The sequence below is a fragment of the Globicephala melas genome, chromosome 14, assembly GCF_963455315.2.
Source record: "Globicephala melas chromosome 14, mGloMel1.2, whole genome shotgun sequence".
Lineage (NCBI taxonomy): Eukaryota > Metazoa > Chordata > Mammalia > Artiodactyla > Delphinidae > Globicephala > Globicephala melas.
In genome coordinates, this window is record NC_083327.1 from 42,116,468 (window position 1) to 42,135,892 (window position 19,425).

The 19,425-nt window shown below is 36.8% G+C and overlaps 1 pseudogene; it reads right to left on the reverse strand.

The window, feature by feature from the left end:
* Positions 1-413: 413 nt before the first annotated feature.
* LOC115866874 (CWF19-like protein 1) lies at positions 414-13,363 on the reverse strand (annotated as a pseudogene).
* Between the last annotated feature and the right edge of the window lie 6,062 nt (positions 13,364-19,425).

Genomic DNA, 19,425 nt, shown 5'->3' on the forward strand with positions numbered 1-19,425 from the left:
GTGTAACCTGGGTAGCATTATATACATATATATAAGGATTAAATTTCATTACTATATAGCATATATTCTATTATTCTGAATACTAATACCCATTAAAAATAAGGTTCTTAAATGCCATTGGCTTATCCAATTTTGAGAGAGTTCTGGTATAGTACACTGCACACTTTCCTTCTAAACACACACACATACCACACACACACACACACACACACACACACACACACACACACACACCACATACACCCTATATAGTGTATCAGAAGTTGATAAGTATTGATTAATCAAGCTCTTTAAGCTTAAATATCCAACCAAATACCTGTCTAATTTAGTGTAAAGTAAAAATATCAGAATTTGTGTTGCTCCTACCCATCACACATTTTTTTTTCATGGAAAAGCATTTGGATTTTGATACTTTAAACGTTTTTGAAAATGTTGATAAATACAAGCTGTACTTGGAGCTGGGTGACAGACATGCTTTCAACATATTGGATTTTTATCCGAGAATGTGACTTTTTCCGAAAACCATTCAATCTCAGGCCTTTTGCTGCAGGTAGGTTCCATGGGAATGCACGAAAAAGAAGCAGGGCCACAGTCCCCATGGGAGACTGTAGTTTCTTTAAAAACAGGCTGCTGGTACTTCCTGTGAAGTTCATAAAGCCCCTCTCCCTTTGCTTAGTCATCCAGAATGAAGCCTGGTGAGTCAGGCTCTCTTCCTCTTCCTTGCAGCTCCAACACTGCCTTCAGTCAGACTTGTCAGGAATATTAAGGATGGCTTTACTGGCCATGACCTCTCTTCCAAACTGCAAAGGAAAATTCCTTTAATTCTGTGGAAAAGCTTCTCTCCCGAGTCAAATACAACATAAAAATATGCTGCTGCTCCTGGCTCTGCCATCTGCTTCACGGCAGAGTGCTGGGGTGTCCGAGAGCACTATCTGTCGTTCCTGTGCCCGGGGAATGAAGGCATTTCTAATGTCATCAGTGGTGTCCTGGCTGATAGCACAAGAACGACCTGGTGCTGGAGGTGATGTCTCTTATTATCTTGTTACCGAATTAAGGCATATGGACCCTGCTTAGGCCCAAGCCTGCCCGAGGCTCTCTGCCTTGGAAGGGGAAGGTTCTTTTTCTGTTCAGGTTAAAGTAGGTGAATAACAAAACCGAAGGTGAGATGGACACAGCACAAGCTTTATTCAGTGGCCAAAGAATGGAGAAGCAGTTCACAGATCAACTTCTCACCCACCTGGCGAGAGGGATTTAATTTTAGAGTAAAGACAAAGGGAGGAGAAGTGAGGCTAATGGTGGGGAGGCGTATGCATTAGTCTGCCGGGGAAGGGACAGGGCTATTTTGAGGGAGTGGGATACCATCCCATTTTTATCCTTTTTTGGTCCTTAATGTCTGGTCATGGCTACTGGTAGGCATGTCATTTAATATGCTGATATAGTAAAATCAATGTATAATGAGATTCAGGGTCTGTTGGAGGTCAGATTCATTGCCATCTTGGTCCCAGCTGGTTCCTTCTGGTTTTTTTTTTGTGTGTGTGTAGCTTCTTTTCTTATCTCTGGACCCTTTAACTTAAAGATTTATGTTCACTCCTGCTAAAGGTGGGGAGTTGGCAGGTTTTGAGCAAGGACACTCCTGCTAAAGATGGGGGTTGATGGGTTTTGAGTAGCTTTGGCAACGATCTCTCTCAAATAGAACACACCGTTTCCCTCGACTCTTAACAAACTGCCCCAGTGTAGCATTATACTTCACCTCTGCCACCACCTCTGCCAAAGCTCTTCCACTGAATGGTAGTGTCCAATGGGCAGAATGAGGACACAGTCATCAGATAAGCCTCCTTTGGCCAGGGAAAGGTAGGAATGCGTGCCAGTGTTGACCACCAGATGCTTTCTACTTCAGGGCTGGCAAGGCAAAACCAGCAAGGGCCTGGAGTCCGGGGAGGTCTGCAAGGCTGCTTTGGGTGAGGAGAAGGCTTGTTATCACTGCCAGTAGATGGGTGCTTCCTTCCTGCATCTGTGCAGAGATGATAGAAAATGTACATACAGCTTTTAAACAAATCATTGGTCATATAAGTAAGAATGATTTCATCTTCTGTGTGTGGGTTGGATATAAAACACCTGTTTAATTTTAACCATCATTATTGTGAGCCAGCCTTGTGGAAGTGGGAGAGAGCCATCTGCTCCAGAAAGGTGATTATGAGTAACATAATGAAGCTTCATTTGGCCAGCACTGATTGGGGCAGAATTGCATGGTGATCATGACAGCTTGGAGATTGGGAAAATTGGGTTTGAATAGGAACACTCCCACTTACTACCATTGTAAACTCAGACAATTGTTTAACCTCTTTTAGTCTTTGTCCCTTTATCTACAAAGTGAAGATAGATGATCATATCTACTTCATAGAGTTCTTGTGAGGATTAAATAAGAAAATGCATGTATAGCGCCATGCCTGGCACATAATAAGCATTCAACAAATGGCTGCTATTACAAGAAATTTGGCAACAATTTCATAAGCAAGATTTATTACTTATTCAAGAGCTCATAGATATTTTTAAAACATTTTTTGAAACCTTTGTCCTTTGCTATAAAGCTTAATATAAACACTAATAATGTGAATATTCCTGTCTGTTACAATGTCACTCTTAGAGTTATTATGGGAATTTCCAATCCTACATTTCTTCCTTCTTTCCTAGTCCAATTGATTTTCCACACCCCCTTTGCCATTTGTTTTCTGAAAAGATATGGCTAATGGGAGACAAAAATGGGAAATTGGAGGACTAAGGGAGAGAATCTAGGTTACTTCTTTGCCATCTCCCTTGGCTTTGGGCTGCATTTCTAGCATAATCTGAGTCTCCATTATTTCATCTCTTTCTGGCAGACCTCTCTGTGGTCACAGTTTCCACTGGGCAGGTCTCTGAGTGACTGCTCCTCTGTGGGTTCAGCTTCTGTCTGGATGCTCTGTATTCAGGCCTTTGGTAGCATCACCTCCTTTATCTCTTCAGCTCTAGAAGAACTTTCGGCTGATAGTAATCTCTGTGTGCTGACACCGAACTCTATCCTCACCATTCCCTCAGTGTCTTTAGCTCCTATTCCTTTGTAACTAGTGTTCTCTATTAATAACCTCTATTGGACTACTTGGTCTGGGTTCTTCTGCTGATTAGACCTGACTGATTCAATCACGGTGATTCCACAGCTGTTTTCTAAGCAACTGACCTAGTGTAGAAATTTGATTTTTAGTGAGTTTCGCCTTTGAGAGGACATTTACAGAAATAAGTATTGAAATATGATTCATTTCTTTATTCAAGAAAGCTAAAAATTCCTGCTCTAGACTTTGATCACTGATTTTTTTTTTTTTTTTTTTGTGGTACGCGGGCCTCTCACTGTTGTGGCCTCTCCCATTGCGGAGCACAGGCTCCGGACGCGCAGGCTCAGCGGCCATGGCTCACGGGTCCAGCCACTCCACGGCATGTGGGATCTTCCCGGACCGGGGCACGAACCCGTGTCCCTTGCATCGGCAGGCGGACTCTCAACCACTGTGCCACCAGGGAAGCCCACTAACTGATTTTGTTAGCAAATAGCTATATAGTAGAAATTCTGTGCCTGAGACTTACAGGTAAGAAAATACAATGAAGTCCAACACATAACCGCATGCCCAGAGGACGGAAAAAAGACTCTTTATTTTCTTCATTCTTACTGTTAGTATCATAGTTCCTGATATTTAGGAGTTTGAAGTAGAAATAGTTCAATTAGTTTCAAGTTTATCTGAAATAAAAGAGCTTGGAATTATAAACTAAATCTCAAACTTTATGTATTACGATAGTTTATTTTTCCTCTGTCCTTCATTCATATAGTTCCTCCAAATCAAATAAACAAAAGAAAGAATAAACAAAAGAATGTTCGTTCTAATCAAATATTTTAAAAAAGATAACTAATAGTAGCAAATAAATTTTCTGCTTAGTTGTAGGGAATCTCATAAAATAATCCTGATATTTCAAACTTGCTGCTTAAGTCAATGCAGAAGAATCAAACTTACGACTTCCTTCAACTTTGTAGATTGTCTGTAATTTGAGGGAAAAATAGCTGCCAAAGGAAAAAAGTGGATTAAATTCTGAAGTTTAGGAAAATCATATTAACTAAACATCTCAAATAAAACATAACCAGATTCTCTCAGGCAATTAGAGGGCCACATGCATAACTTTCATCTTTGTGCAGATGGGCTGCATTCAATAGGAAAGAGAGCATCGGACATTCAATGTGTCCTGAGCCATATGTCTTTGTTTAATTGCTTGAATTGGTTCTTTCTGTTTCCCGTGCTCATTGGAAAAATATCATCAATCCATCAGAGTTATGGAACTTATCTAAAGTTGTGGAATATCTGCTCTGAAGGATTTATGTGACCGCTATGTTAATATAAATAAATAAATTTATTAAATTGACCATTTCAGGCAAATGTGCACTAAGGTAAGCTAAGAATTATCTTAGTTGGTGTAGCTGGTGCTTAACAAATGTTATTGACCTTAAAAAATGTCACAGTTTGCCAACAATAATGAAACTTTAATTTTTTAAAAAAATGTTATTCAGGAAGGAAACCTACAGTTTTGAGAACATTTCTCAAAACTGTCTATCAAAGTAACATATTCATAAAAATGAGTCAATTAGGGAAAAAATGTGGTGTTTTAATTACACAGAAAGAGTTTGTAAAAGAGGAAACTGGATCCAGGACTTAGCTTTGGATTCCATCCTTATAAAAATGTAATATAGTAATGGAAACATATGTTCAAAGATTAATGCAACTAGGAAACTAGGAAACATCATATGGGAAAAAGTAAATGAATGTAACGCTTATTTATTAACTTATTTAATGGACTATTTTTAAATTCAGTTTTAGATTTATAGAAGATTGAGCAGAACATACAGAGAATTCCCAGATACTCCTTCCTCCCTGAACATAGTTTCCCTTATTATTAACATTTTGCATTGGTGTGGAACATTTATTGTCACTGATGAGCCTTTATTCACTCATTATTAACAACCAGAGTTTATAGTTTACATCAGGGTTCATGCCTTGTGTTGTATTGATATATTCTATGGGTTTTGGCAAATGTATAATGACACTATTCACTGTCATAGTATATTTCAGAATAGTTTCACTGCCCTGAAAAACCCTCTGCGCTCCACTTAGTCATCCCATCTTCCCTTCTCCAAACCCCTGGCAACCACTGCTCTTTATGCTGTCTCCATAGTTTCACCTTTTCCAGAATGTCACAGAGGTGGAATCATACAGTATGTAGACTTTTCAAATTGAATTCTTTCACTTAACAATATGCATTTAAGGTTCCTCCACATCTTCTCATGGCTTGATAGCTCATTTACTTTTATTGCTAAATAATATCCCATCATACAGATGTGCCATGATTTACTTATTCGTTCATCTATTGAAGGACATTTGGTTGCTTCTAAGTCTCGGCAATTATGAACAAAGCTGCTGTAAACATTCATGTGCAGATTTTTTGTCTGGACATGAGTTTATAACTTATTTGGATATTTCCAGGAATTTTAACATTTATGACAGTTTTATGAAAACTTTATGCTTTAACCTTATGCTTTAATTGACTTAAAATATTAACTAAATTGACAACTTTCTATAAAATGTATATATATATGTATTAGCAAATTTACCTAAAAAACAGTTGGAAGATCTGGATTGTGCTATAATTACTAAAAAATTGCATCAGTAGCCAAAGATATTCCCTCTAAGAAAATTCCAAGCACACATTCTCTCTATCGATATGTTCAAACTAGTGTTCATGGAACAAATCATTTCAAGCTTAATCATACTCTTCCAGGGCACTAAAAATTTATTTATGAAGCTAGTGTAATTTCAATACCAAAATGCAACAAAGATAGTAAGGTAACAAAGACATGAGCAAATTTTATTTATGAGGCAAGGATGCAAAAATCATAAATAATATACTTACAAAAAGAATTTAGAACATTTATAAGGCATAATGGTATAATCCACCATGACAAAGTTGAGTTTATTTCAGGAAGATAAGTTTGTATTAATATTAAAAAGTATATTAATATAATTTGCCATAATACAAGATTAAAGGAGACCATAAAATTACCTCAAGAGTTGCAGAAAAAGCACTCAATAAAGTATAATATTCATTGATGTTGATGTTCTTGGCAACTTAGAAACAGAAGGCAACTTTCTTAATCTGACTTAAAATCAACAGTTAACTTTATATACAGTGAGAACAAACTGAAGCCTTGATCTCTGAGTTTGGGAAAAGACCAAGATTCTAAGGACTACCTTTTTTGTTCAATATTTTACCAGTGTTTCTAGACAGTGTGGTATGACAAGAAAAAGAAATGTGTTTAAGGATAGAAAAGAACAAAAATGTGAAAACTTATTTGCAAATCATATAATTGTACAAGGAATAACCCAAAGTGCCTACAAATAAATTACTCGAATTAATAAAAGAGGAAGGCAAAGTTGCTAACTGAAAGTCTGTATAGTAAAATAATTACATCCCTATAGAAGAGTAATAAATAGTAAGAATACAGACAAAAAAGTTAAAGATACCATTTATAATAGCACCAAGCATACAAATTATATAAAAACATATCTAACAGAACATGTTCAAGAACTCTATGAGGAGATTTAAAAAATAATTGAAAGATATTAAACAATACCTAAATAAATGAAAATTTATAAATAAATTTATTTATAAATAAAATTTAATTTATTTTATCTCCAAATGATTTATAGATTTAGTGCAATCCTAGTCAAAATCATAACATGTTTTTTCCATAACAATTGACAAGTTGATAAAAAATGCATATGTAAATTCAAGAGACTGCATATAAATAGTCTTGCAAAGAATTGCTCTACTGTATATTAAGACTTATTGCCTAGATACACATGTATAGAAATATGGAAACACTGTGTTATGCACCAGGACCTAACTTAGTGTTGTAGGTCGATTACACTTCAGCAAACAAACAAGCAAACAAACTCATAGAAAAAGAAATAAGATTCGTAATTACCAGAGTTGTGGGGGGTAGGAAGAGGGGAAATTAGATTAAAAAAAAGACATTATAAAGCTATATTAATTAAGATAATGTGGCATGGATATAGATATAGACCGGCTAATGAAATAAAATGGAGAGCCCAAGAGCAGATGCACACACATATAGACATATGTATGACAGGGATGACATGGAAGGTTAGTGGAGGATGGACAATCTTTTTCATAAATTCTATTCAGGACACCTGTATTCATATGAACAACAAATAAAAATCCTACTTTATATCATACATAAAATGAACCCTGGGTTGATTAAAGACCTGAAATTGAAAGGCAAAATTATCAACACAGGAAAATATCTTCATGATATCAGGGTAGGGTATAATCTATATCTATTGACTTCATGTTGGTGTATAAAAAAAGGAAATAAAATAATAGTAGACAACCAACAATATTTATTGAATTGAATAGGCCATTCTTTTATGTTTTAAGATGTAGCCACTATGTTGTATACGTTAGCCTTCTTTCCTTAATAAAATACAAAACACTTCAAATGTGAAACAGTATAGCAGTGATATTTTTGTAGCATGGTGCCATGAGAAATACAAAATTTGCAAAAATGTCTCTTTATATGCATTGTGGTAAACTTATAGTATTCAAATACCTAATAGACTTTTCTTTTTTTTAATTGAGGTACAGTTGATTTACAATATTATATAAATTTCAGGTGTAAAACATAGTGATTCACAATTTTTAAAGGTTATATTCCAATTATAGTTATTATAAAATATTGGCTATATTCCCTGTGCTGTACAATGCATCCTTGTAGCTTATTTATTTTATATTTTATACATAGTAGTTTGTACCTCTTAATCCCCTACACCTATTTTGCCCCTCCCCACTTCCCTCTCCCCACTGGTAACCACAAGTTTATTCTCTATATCTGTGAGTCTGCTTCTTTTTTGTTATATTCACTAGTTTGTTGTATGTTTTAGATTCCATGTATAAGTGATATACATTATTTGTCTTTCTCTGTCTACCTTATTGCACTAAGCATAAACAAATATCTAACAGGCTTTAAACATTCTTTGCCATTTACTTAATATAACTGTTTCTATTTTGTTATTCAAATAATATCACAAGTTGATATTGCCTTATTGCACTAAGCATAAACAAATATCTAATAGGCTTTAAACATTCTTTGCCATTTACTTAATATAACTTTCTATTTTGTTATTAAAATAATATCACAAGTTGACATTTTATTTCTAAAATGTAAAAATAAAAATATATGAGAAGAAAGGGAAATAATAAAAATGCCAAATGAGATGAGTTTGTGGACCTTGGAGGATTGTTTTTCTAAGGAGTAAAACATCAAATATGACTTACTTGTTTTATTTTTATTATTTTTAAAATAAATTTATTTATTTATTTATTAATTTGGCTGCGTTGGGTCTTCATTGCTGTGCACAGGCTTTCTCTAGTTGGGGTGAGTGGGGGCTACTCTTCGTTGTGGTGCGCAGGCTTCTCACTGCAGTGGCTTCTCTTGTTGTGGAGCACGGGTTCTAGGCATGCAGGATTCAGTAGTTGTGGCACTGGCTTGGTAGTTGTGGTGCACAGGCTTAGTTGCTCCACAGCATGTGGGATCCTCCCAGACGAGGACTCAAACCAGTATCCCTTGCATTGGCAGACAGATTCTTAACTACTGCGCCACCAGGGAAGTCCCTGATTTACTTGTTTTAAAGACTACCTTCACTTCTAAAAAGCTACTAAAGCTCAAGTTATTTCTTCAAGTATAATGCTTTTTCTACATAAAATATTGGGTTCTATAGCAAAAATTTTAGAGAGAATTAGTTTTATATGTTCAGCTTAATATTGCAAAAGTTGCATTCCTAAGAAATTTTGTTATTAAAAGTAATTGTTTAACAGGGAAAAAGGAGTTAAGGACTAGAAAGTTTCAATCTTGCAATAACAAAGTGAATTTTTCTATAGGAATTTCAACAATAATAGTGCTTTTTGAGCTGTTATGGACTGAACATTTATGTTTCCCCCAAATTCATATGTTGAAGCCCGAACCGCCAATGTAACTGTATTTGGAGATAAGACCTGTGAGGAGGTGATAAAGAATAAATGAAGTCATATGGGTGGGCCTGTAACCCAGTAGGGCTAGTGTCCTTACAAAGAAGAGTAAGAGACACTAGAGTTCATTCCGCCATGTGAGGACACAATGAAGAGATAACCCTCTGCAAGCCAGGAAGAGAGCTCTCACCAGAAACTGAATCAGCTGCCACCTTGATCTTGGACTTTCCAGACTCCAGAACTGTGAGAAAATTAATTTCTGTTGTTTAAGCCACCCTGTCTATGGTATTTTGTTATGACAGCCTGAGCTGAAAGAGCTAAAAATGCATTGCTGTAAAACCTAAACATCTCTGGTTAAATGTGCCATTTGTGATGCCCTGTATTTGCTCCATAGTAGTGGCCATTTCTATCACCATCAGCAATATAATTAGCGTAGTTTCTTATGAACAATATTTATTTCATCCTCATTTTATCATTATTTTATCAAATTTTGCCATTTAACTAACCACCCCAAAACTTAGTGAGTTAAAAATATATACATTTATTTAGCTCATAATCTTCTAGTTCTGGTTTTAGCTGGGATCCTTATGAGTTGGCAGTCACCTGAATGTCAGCTAGGCATATCTGTCTCTGGAGGTGAGTCTGTAGCTAACACTAGCCTATAAGTTTCTCATATTGCTTTGCATTCTTTTATCCCTAACATTAAACACAGTGTTGGGCAAATTGTGGGAACTTAATAAATACTTGTTGGACAGATGGTACTGAGACAGTGACACTGGACTAGGAATTGACAAGAAAGGTGGAGGTCCTTCAGAGAGCTGACCAGAGTCACTCTTAAGAGAAGGTGTTGGGACCTCTGGGGAGCAAATGGGAATTACATAGGTCTTTGCTAGGAGTTAATCCTTTAAGAACAACCACCCTGGAGCTGCTGGCACCCAGAGCTGCCCTGATGGAAGATTCTGTTGGCAAGAATTGCCTTAATAAAGGCAGGAACTTATTGTTGAAAATCTCCAGTTCATCCCTTGTTGTAGAACATTTACGTACCTCCTCACTAAGGAGACAGTCACAGTTTGATCCTTATAGCAACATACATGAATTTCTCACACAATCTAGTCTTTGTTCTTAATAGAGTTATCCTGTAGCTAGGAAAAATAAAGAAAAAAAAAACCACTATGAGTGAAAATTGTTATGAAACACTATCAGGACAGTATTTGGGTGATATGTGAAATATCCACAAGGATCATAACCAAAGTTTGCAAATTATTTTCTTATATATTATTATAGTGGGTGCTTTAAACATCCTTTGTGAGGTGGGTGGGCCAGTGTTATTGTATTATGATTTCACAGGTATGTAAACAGGCTCAGAGGCTCACAGGACCTGCTCTAGCTTAAGACCAATAATTAGTGAAACCAAGATTTAAATAAAATAGGATTCCAATCCGAATTATTGGGTTAGCCAAAAAGTTTGTATCGGTTTTTCCGTAACATCTTATGGAAAAACCTGACTGAACATTTTGGCCAACCCAATACTTTCCTCAAGGCAATGTTACATCTCCAAAAGCAAAACTACAGTTTGAAAAATAAAGGATGTTTTTCGAAGTTTTGTTCCAAAGTCTGAGACGCACGGTTGTGGCCAGTGGGGAGGAACTATTTGTGTGAAGATACTTGTGAAACTCAATAGCCTATTTGCTAGTTTTCTTTTGAAAGAGAGCTTTGAGGGCAGATACTTGAGACATGCTTGCAGAAAAATCCTTCAGAATTTCTCTTTTACATTCAGCTTAACACCTACTTACAACAGGGTTTATGCTGAACTTATGTTAGTAATATGATGAAATTTTATTTTTATTTTATTTTATTTATTTATTTTTGGCTGCTTTTGGGTCTTCGTTGTTGCACGTGGACTTTCTCCAGTTGCGGCGAGTGAGGGCTACTCTTCGTTGCAGTGCGCGAGCTTCTCATTATTACGGTGGCTTCTCTTGTTGCGGAGCACGGGCTCTATGCGCGCGGGCTTCAGCAGCTGTGGCTCGCGGGCTCTAGAGCGCAGGCTCAGAAGTTTTGGCGCACAGGCTTAGCTGCTCCGTGGCATGTGGGATCTTACCCTACCAGGGCTTGAACCCCTGTCCCCTGCATTGGCAGGTGGATTCTTAACCACTGCACCACCAGGGAAGCCCCTGGCCTGTATTTTTTATACCTAGAACATTAGGTTTAAACTAAATTAAGGAGAGTCCTCGGTCTTTGGAGAGACACTTTATAACAGGGATTTATAACATAATCATCCATGTAAATTATACATTTAAAATCTATTCTTAGGACTTGGAATTTCACTAGCTTTTCCAGTAGTTTACAGTTACTGTACCTTCACTTTAAAGACATTGCTGGTCATGATTCATTTGAAGTCTGACTCCGATTAGGAATGAAAACCCCAAACAGTGTATTTATTGTTCTATAGAAAAATGCCATCTGCTTAGAGTGATTCCCTGTAAGATGTGGATTCAGAACTCCTTTTTTTTGGAACAACCCGCTTTAGCTCTGGATTGGCTGTGGTCTGTCCGGTGGCCTGCGGACAGGACGAATTTTCAGGTTGCTCGTCCGCTAAACTTGCACAGACCTTCTGTCGCCGCTGCCAACCGCACGTGCGCTGCTGGTTCAGGGCTGTTCCGGTGTGGCGCTGTCCGGCCTGGGGGAAAGGATGATAAAGAAGAGTAGATGCCTGAGGACTTGGCTCTACTTGTAAAAACCTGAACCACAGAGGAGCCAATGAATGGCAGCATCCTTAAGTGGGGCGTGAGGGATGTGGCTGAAGAAAACTGCACCACGCTGCCCCTGATACGTTGGTACGCATTTAGAGATCCACTCCGAAACCTGGGGGCTTCTGAAGGTTTTCTCTATGAAGCATCTGTAAATACAGTCTCAACGTTTTTTTAAAAAACTGCATTGTGGTGAGAATCTGGCAATATATTCATCCGCTTGCATCTCGACATACTGAGGTTCACCCACAAATTGGCTCCCATGAAAAATCCCGTGGGAAAGAAGAGAGGAAACACCCTTAAAGCAGTAGCCTCCAATGTTGAGAGGAAAACAGAAAAAAAGAGAAAAAAGTAGTAGAGAAAGACAAAAAGTCATCTGAAAGCAAAGGAGAACAGAGAGAGAAAGATTGCAAAGAAATGGGGACATGTGAGGGGTAAAAGAAGGAAAATACTTTGAGGGAAACAACTTATATACCATCGGAAAGTCAGTTTACCCTTTTTGAAAACTACCTACCCAAGAACTTTTCTATTTTTGAAATCACCTCTATTTATTCTTCACAGTCACTTCTTACTCATGCCACCTTGTTTGATGGTACCACATACACACCAGTTTAGGCAGATACCATAGAAAAAAAGAAAGATATGAGGAAAAGGGGAAGGGAACAAATACTGTGTGTTGGACACTGTGCAGAATGTCATAACTATAAATGTATTAGATGTGTTTACATATGAGGAAGAAGAAATTTAAACAAAAGATTGAAAAGATTCTAACTAGTTAGATTGATAAGGAATGAATCATACAGCTCATGGAAATTTATAGGACCTTACTGTTCTTTTATTTTTGCTGTAATCCCAACACTTTATTGGCATCTTTGAGAAGAATGGCATGTACTTAGAACCAACTTGATTTATATGTGGAGGGTTACTACTAATATGTACACAATTTGCATTTTAATAGAAAGTCTGTCAATAGTAAAATACCCTAATAAAATAGTCTCTCTCAAATATGCCAAGGTAGATTGAGCACCATACATTGTCCTATGTTTTGCCTAATCTGTTTTACCTGCTCCACTAGGGACCATCCTATTTCCATTTCCTTCCTTTCTTCCTTCCCTCCCACCTCCCTCTTTCCTCCCCTTCTTCCTTTCTCCTCCTTTCCCTCTGTCTCTTTTTCTTTTGGGATAATCCTAGTCATCTCTCTTTTTGGTTGACTCATATTTTTTTTCTTTACACCATCACTGAAATGCTGTAGAAGGAGAGTGTCATGAAAAGATTAGCACATGAAATACAATCCCCTGACTTACTGTATTCACACAATGCCTGTTTTGAGGAATTGTACAGAAGGTTTGGTCAATGTCACAATGCTCAGAATGTTCCTATTTTCAGATAATAAATGTTATCTCCAAGGGTGTGATTTAGACGTCTAACCTGTGAGAGCAGGTTCCTCATTACCTCTTGATCACCGTGGTTACACTGTGCTGTGTTTTATTTCCAGATCCGGGCATCTTTCCTCAGGCCACCACAGAACATGGAAATTGCAGGTAGTATACACACAGCTCTTCCATTGTTTCTAGCAAGCAGTTTGGCCTAGAATGGGAATTTAAAATCACAGATAACGCCACAGCTTTACAAACCCAGTTGTTAAATCTTCCTCTCTAAGACTGTTATATGCTGGGGCTTGTAGAGGAGATACTGATTGGCTTCAATGTGGGGTCGGTTTAGGTGTGGAGGTAGTTTGTGTTTAACATTCTTCTGGGAAAAGTCCCACTCACCCATGGGAAAGGAAATCACAAGTTTGGAAGGTCAGCCACCTCTTGACCAGGGGAAGGAGGGAAGGTGGGCTGGGGGGTGGCTGAGGCCAAAGGAAGAGGATAACAGTGAGCTAAGTTTCTCTTTCCCTTTCCCAACCCTGGGCTCTTCACAGAAAAGTTACCTTCATACTGTGATGCACAGGGTTTAAAAATTCTGCGACTCACTTTAAAATTCCCCAAAGAATGGTAAGCAATATATTTCTAGTGCCTTTAAGCTTACTATATATGTTTTCATATATATTATTTTATTTGATCCTCATGAGACCTTTATGAATTATCTCCTATCCCCATTTTTGGGAGAGGAACAAAGACTGTGAGAAACTGTGTTGCTCTCAAGTCCACACAGTAAGTCAACAAATTTTCATTGGCACCTACTGTGTGTCAGGCATGATGCTAAGTCAGTAAGAGTAGAGCCAGGGTGGAGAAAAACGTTTTAGAATTCCCAGTCTCCAATCCTGCCCTGTTCCATGGTGCCTTGCTTCCTGATGAGTATAGTTGACAAAACTTCCTGGGCTTCCAGCCACATTTCTTTCTTAATGGGTAAAATTTTCCCTTCTTCCCTATTAAAATATATTAATAGTCAATGCTACTTATTTCTGATTGTGTCATTCCACTTATTAGAATGTAAACTCCCTGAGGAAAAGGATCATTTTTGCATTTGTTGTTGTTTTTATTTTATTTTATAGCATCCATAGCACAGTGTTGCTCACATTAATTGTACAATACAGAATCACTGTATATATAAAGTTCCATAAATGTAATCAGTAGCCTGTGGATAGTTATAAAGTAAAATATGATATTTTTGAGGGGAGGAGATGAAAATTAGCTTGAGCTGCTCTTTTCTGAGGCATTTAATTATTTTAATCGACTGACATTCAATTCTGAAACATAAAGGAGGTGGAAGTAAGATTTGTCACAATATGTGGGACAAATATAATCTTACTCATAAAAATATAGTTAAATTATTTTGAATATTCAGGTTTATAGTTTGACCTTGGAGATACATGTGTGTGTGTGTGTGTGTGTGTATGTGTGTGTAGGAAAAGAATGTAATACTAATTAAATCCAGAATTGGAAGAAATGGGACCTGGGGACAGGGAGGCTGCAGCATTCTTTCATCCAAAGCAATCCCAAGAGCAAACCTTTATGAGAGAGTTTAGTTTTCTGAGTGAGCTGATGAGCTCACCCTTCCTTTTCACTTTCCTTTCCAAATTACAAAGCTGAAAAGCATTGTCAGTGGAAGCACCCTGTTAAGTCAGTGATCTATAACACCCTATCCTACCCTAGTTTTTGTTCCTTAAGTGCCACTTAACCATTTGGGAAAATTAACGTGACATTCCAAACATAGTCACTAAATTTTCACATGTTCACACTCAGTTGCAAACAGGTTCTGAGTGATATATAATTACTGTACCCAAGGGGGTCCAGACAAAAGTTCAGGTATTTCCTGTCCACACTCTACATCTCAGCCTTTTGTACACTTAGAGCCAGGGAACCTGATACGAGAACATTCTCCAACAGAATCTGGGGCTTAAGAGCCCTAAAATAAAAATTCTGAGTGTGTGTGTGTGTGTGTGTGTGTGTGTGTGTGTGTGTGTGTTGGGTCAGAAAGGCCAGAAAGGGAGGGAAACAGGGAAGCAGAAGAAAAAGCCATTATATGAAAACTCTATTAAAGTAGTGAAATTCTTTAAGAAGTACATCAAAAATAAAATTTGAATATTCTGCTGCAATTGAAATGGATAAACTAGGTCTATGTACCAATATGGATAGGTTAGATGAAAAATAATATTTAATAAAAATCCAACTTGCACAAAAATATTTAGCAATGCACTAAGTAAAAAACCCCCAAAATTACATTTAGATGTATATATGTGTAGCATGATTATTTTTTTAAATGCCTTGAGTTATACATATATAAATATATGTAAATATATTTATAAATATATATATGTATAATGAATTCTGGGTAATGATTTTCTGGGGACAGGAAGGGTAGGGAACAAAACTGGGGAAAGGTGAATTGAGTTTTAATATTTTATTTCCTTTAGTGAAGAAAAAAGATTAGTGTCAAATGTGGCAGACAAATAATATTTTTAAATTATGAGTGGTGGTTCCATGGGCATGGTTGTTCTATATATATATATAAATTAACAATAAAAAGTGTACTTTTTTAATATCGTTCATATGTTGAGAAAATTGATGGGTAATAAAACTTTGGAGGTTTATGATATACATTGCAAAAAGGAAAAATCCATCTCATTTTTAAGTGTTCTGCTAAGACTTGTAATTAAAGGAGTGATAACTGTTTTTGATTGAAGTTTAGTTGATTTACAGTGTTGTGTGAGTTTCTGCTGTACAGCACAGTGATTCAGTTATACATATGCATACATTCTTTTTAATATTTTTTCCATTATGGTTTATTACAAGATATTTAATATAGTTCCCAGTGCTGTACAGTAGGTCTTTGTTGTTTATCTATTCTGTATATAATAGTTTGCATCTGCTAATCCCAAACTCCTAGTCCTTCCCTCCCCCACCCCCACTACCCCTTGGCAACCACAAGTCTGTTCTCTATGTCTGTGAGACTGTTTTTGTTTCATAGATAAGTTCATTTTATCATATTTTAGATTCCACATATAAGTGATATCATATGGTATTGTCTTTCTCTTTCTGACTTACTTCACTTAGTATGATAATCTCTAGGTCCCTCCATGTTGCTGCGAATGGCATTATTTCATTCTTTTTTATGGCTGAGTAATATTCCATTGTGTATATGTACCACATCCTCTTTATCCATTCATCTGTTGATGGACATTTGGGTTGTTTCCATGTCTTGGCTATTGTGAATAGTGCTGCTATGAACATCGGGATGCATGAATCTTTTTGAATTATAGTTTTGGCAGTGATGATATTTTGTTTAAAACTCTTTGCCACATTACTTACTACTTGAGTCCCACTGATTATACTAATACTTTACTATTGCATTAGGAAAGATTTTTTGGTATTCACTTCAGTGTTCAATGCTGATGCATTAACTTAGGTGTTTTGTTTGAGTTTTCCATTCCTGAGAAGAAGTGATAATGCACTTTCATTTTTATATTTTCTTTCATTCATTATCTGTGCAGTTGTGGAATTTGCAATAAATTTGGGAAGAAAAAGAAACCCTCCTTCAAATCTTTGTTGTAGGAAGAGTGAGGTTGGGTCTAATCCTGCCTCCACTGGTCACGTCCTGCTTTTGGAATTAGCCTGACATCTGACCTCTGGATGGGCTGCATGAGATGGGAGGCTTCATGGTATTCTTTCTCCTTTACTTTGTGTTTCCTTGCTTGAGATTTTAATCCCTCAAACTTAAAAATTAAAAAAAAATGTTTTATTTAAAAATACTTTCCTTGTTAAAAAAATGAAAAATAATGGTACCCATAGTAAAAAATGGGACTCTTTCCCTTGTTTCCCACTGTTTGCCCCTCTAGTGTCTTTTATTCTTTTGAATTTTATGTATTTTTTTATACAGCAAGTTCTTATTAGTCATCGATTTTATACACATCAGTGCATACATGTCAATCCCAGTTGCCCAATTCAGCACACCACCATCCCCACCGCCCTGCGGCTTTCCCTCCTTGGTGTCCATACGTTTGTTCTCTATATCTGTGTCTCAGCTTCTGCCCTGCAAACCGGTTCATCTGTACCATTTTTCTAGGTTCCACATACTTGTGTTAATATATGCTATTTATTTTTCTCTTTCTGACTTACTTCACTATGTATGACAGTCTCTAAATCCATCCATGTCTCAACAAATGACTCAGTTTCATTCCTTTTTATGGCTGAGTAATATTCCATTGTATATATGTACCACAACATCTTTATCCATTCGTCTGTCGATGGGCATTTAGTTTCCTTCCATGACCTGCCTATTGTAAATACTGCTGCAGTGAACATTGGGGTGGATGTGTCTTTTTGAATTATGGTTTTCTCTGGGTATATGTCCAGTAGTGGGATTGCTGGATCATATGGTAATTCTATTCTTAGTTTTTTAAGGAACCTCCATACTGAACTCCATAGTGCCTAGATCAATTTACTCCCACCAACAGTGAAAGAGGGTTCCCTTTTCTCCACACCCTCTCCAGCATTTGTTGTTTGTAGATTTTCTGATGATGCCCATTCTGACTGGTGTGAGGTGATACCTCATTGCAGTTTTGATTTGCATTTCTCTAATAATTAGTGATGTTGAGCAGCTTTTCATGTGCTTCTTGGCCATCTGTATGTCTTCTTTGGAGAAATGTCTATTTAGCTCTTCTGCACATTTTTGGATTTGGTTGTTTGTTTCTTTAATATTGAGCTGCATGACTCTTTATATATTTTGGAGATTAATCCTTCATCCATTGATTCGTTAGCAAATATTTTCTCCCATTCTGAGGGTTCTCTTTTCGTCTTGTTTATGGTTTCCTTTGCTGTGCAAAAGGTTTTAAGTTTCATTAGGTCCCATTTGTTTATTTTTGTTTTTATTTCCATTACTCTAGGAGGTGGATCAAGAAATATCTTGCAGTGATTTATGTCAAAGAATGTTCTTCCTATGTTTTCCTCTAAGAGTTTTATAGTGTCTGTTCTTACATTTAGGTCTTGAATCCATTTTGAGTTTATTTTTGTGCATGGTGTTAGGGAGTGTTCTAATTTCATTCTTTTACATGTAGCTGTCTAGTTTTCCCAGCACCACTTATTGAAGAGACTGTCTTTTCTCCATTGTATATCCTTGCCTCCTTTGTCATAGATTAGTTGACCATAGGTGCATGGGTTTATCTCTGGGCTTTCTATCTTGTTCTATTGATCTATGTTTCTGTTTTTGTGCCATTACCATATTGTCTTGATTACTGTAGCTTTGTAGTATAGTCTGAAGTCAGGGAGTCTGATTCCTCCAGCTCCGTTTTTTTCCCTCAAGACTGCTTTGGCTATTCGGGGTCTTTTGTGTCTCCATAAAAATTTTAAGATTTTTTGTTCTAGTTCCATAAAAAATGCCATTGGTAATTTGAAAGGGATTGCATTGAATCTGTAGATTGCTTTGGGTAGTGTAGTCATTTTCACAATATTGATTCTTCCAATCCAAGGACATGGTATATCTCTCCATCTGTTGCTATCATCTTTAATTTCTTTCATCAGTGTCCTATAGTTTTCTGCATACAGGCCTTTTGTCTCCCTAGGTAGGTTTATTCCTAGGTATCTTATTCGTTTTGTTGCAGTGGTAAATGGGAGTGTGTCCTTAATTTCTCTTTCAGATTTTTCATCATTAGTATATAAGAATGCAAGAGATTTCTGTGCATTAATTTTCTATCCTGCAACTTTACCAAATTCATTGATTAGCTCTAGTAGTTTTCTGGTGGCATCCTTAGGATACTCTATGTATACTATCATGTCATCTGCAAACAGTGACAGTTTTAATTATTCTTTTCCAATTTGTATTCCTTTTATTTCTTTTTCTTCTCTGATTGCCGTGGCTAGGACTTCCAAAAATATGTTGAATAATAGTGGTGAGAGTGGACATCCTTGTCTTGTTCCTGATTTTAGAGGAAATGGTTTCAGTTTTTCACCATTGAGAATGATGTTTGCTGTGGGTTTGTTGTATATGGTCTTTATTATGTTGAGGTAGGTTCCCTCTATGCCCACTTTCTGGAGAGGTTTTATCATAAATAGGTGTTGAATTTTGTTAAAAGCTTTTCCTGCATCTATTATCATATGTTTTTTATTCTTCAATTTGTTAATATGGT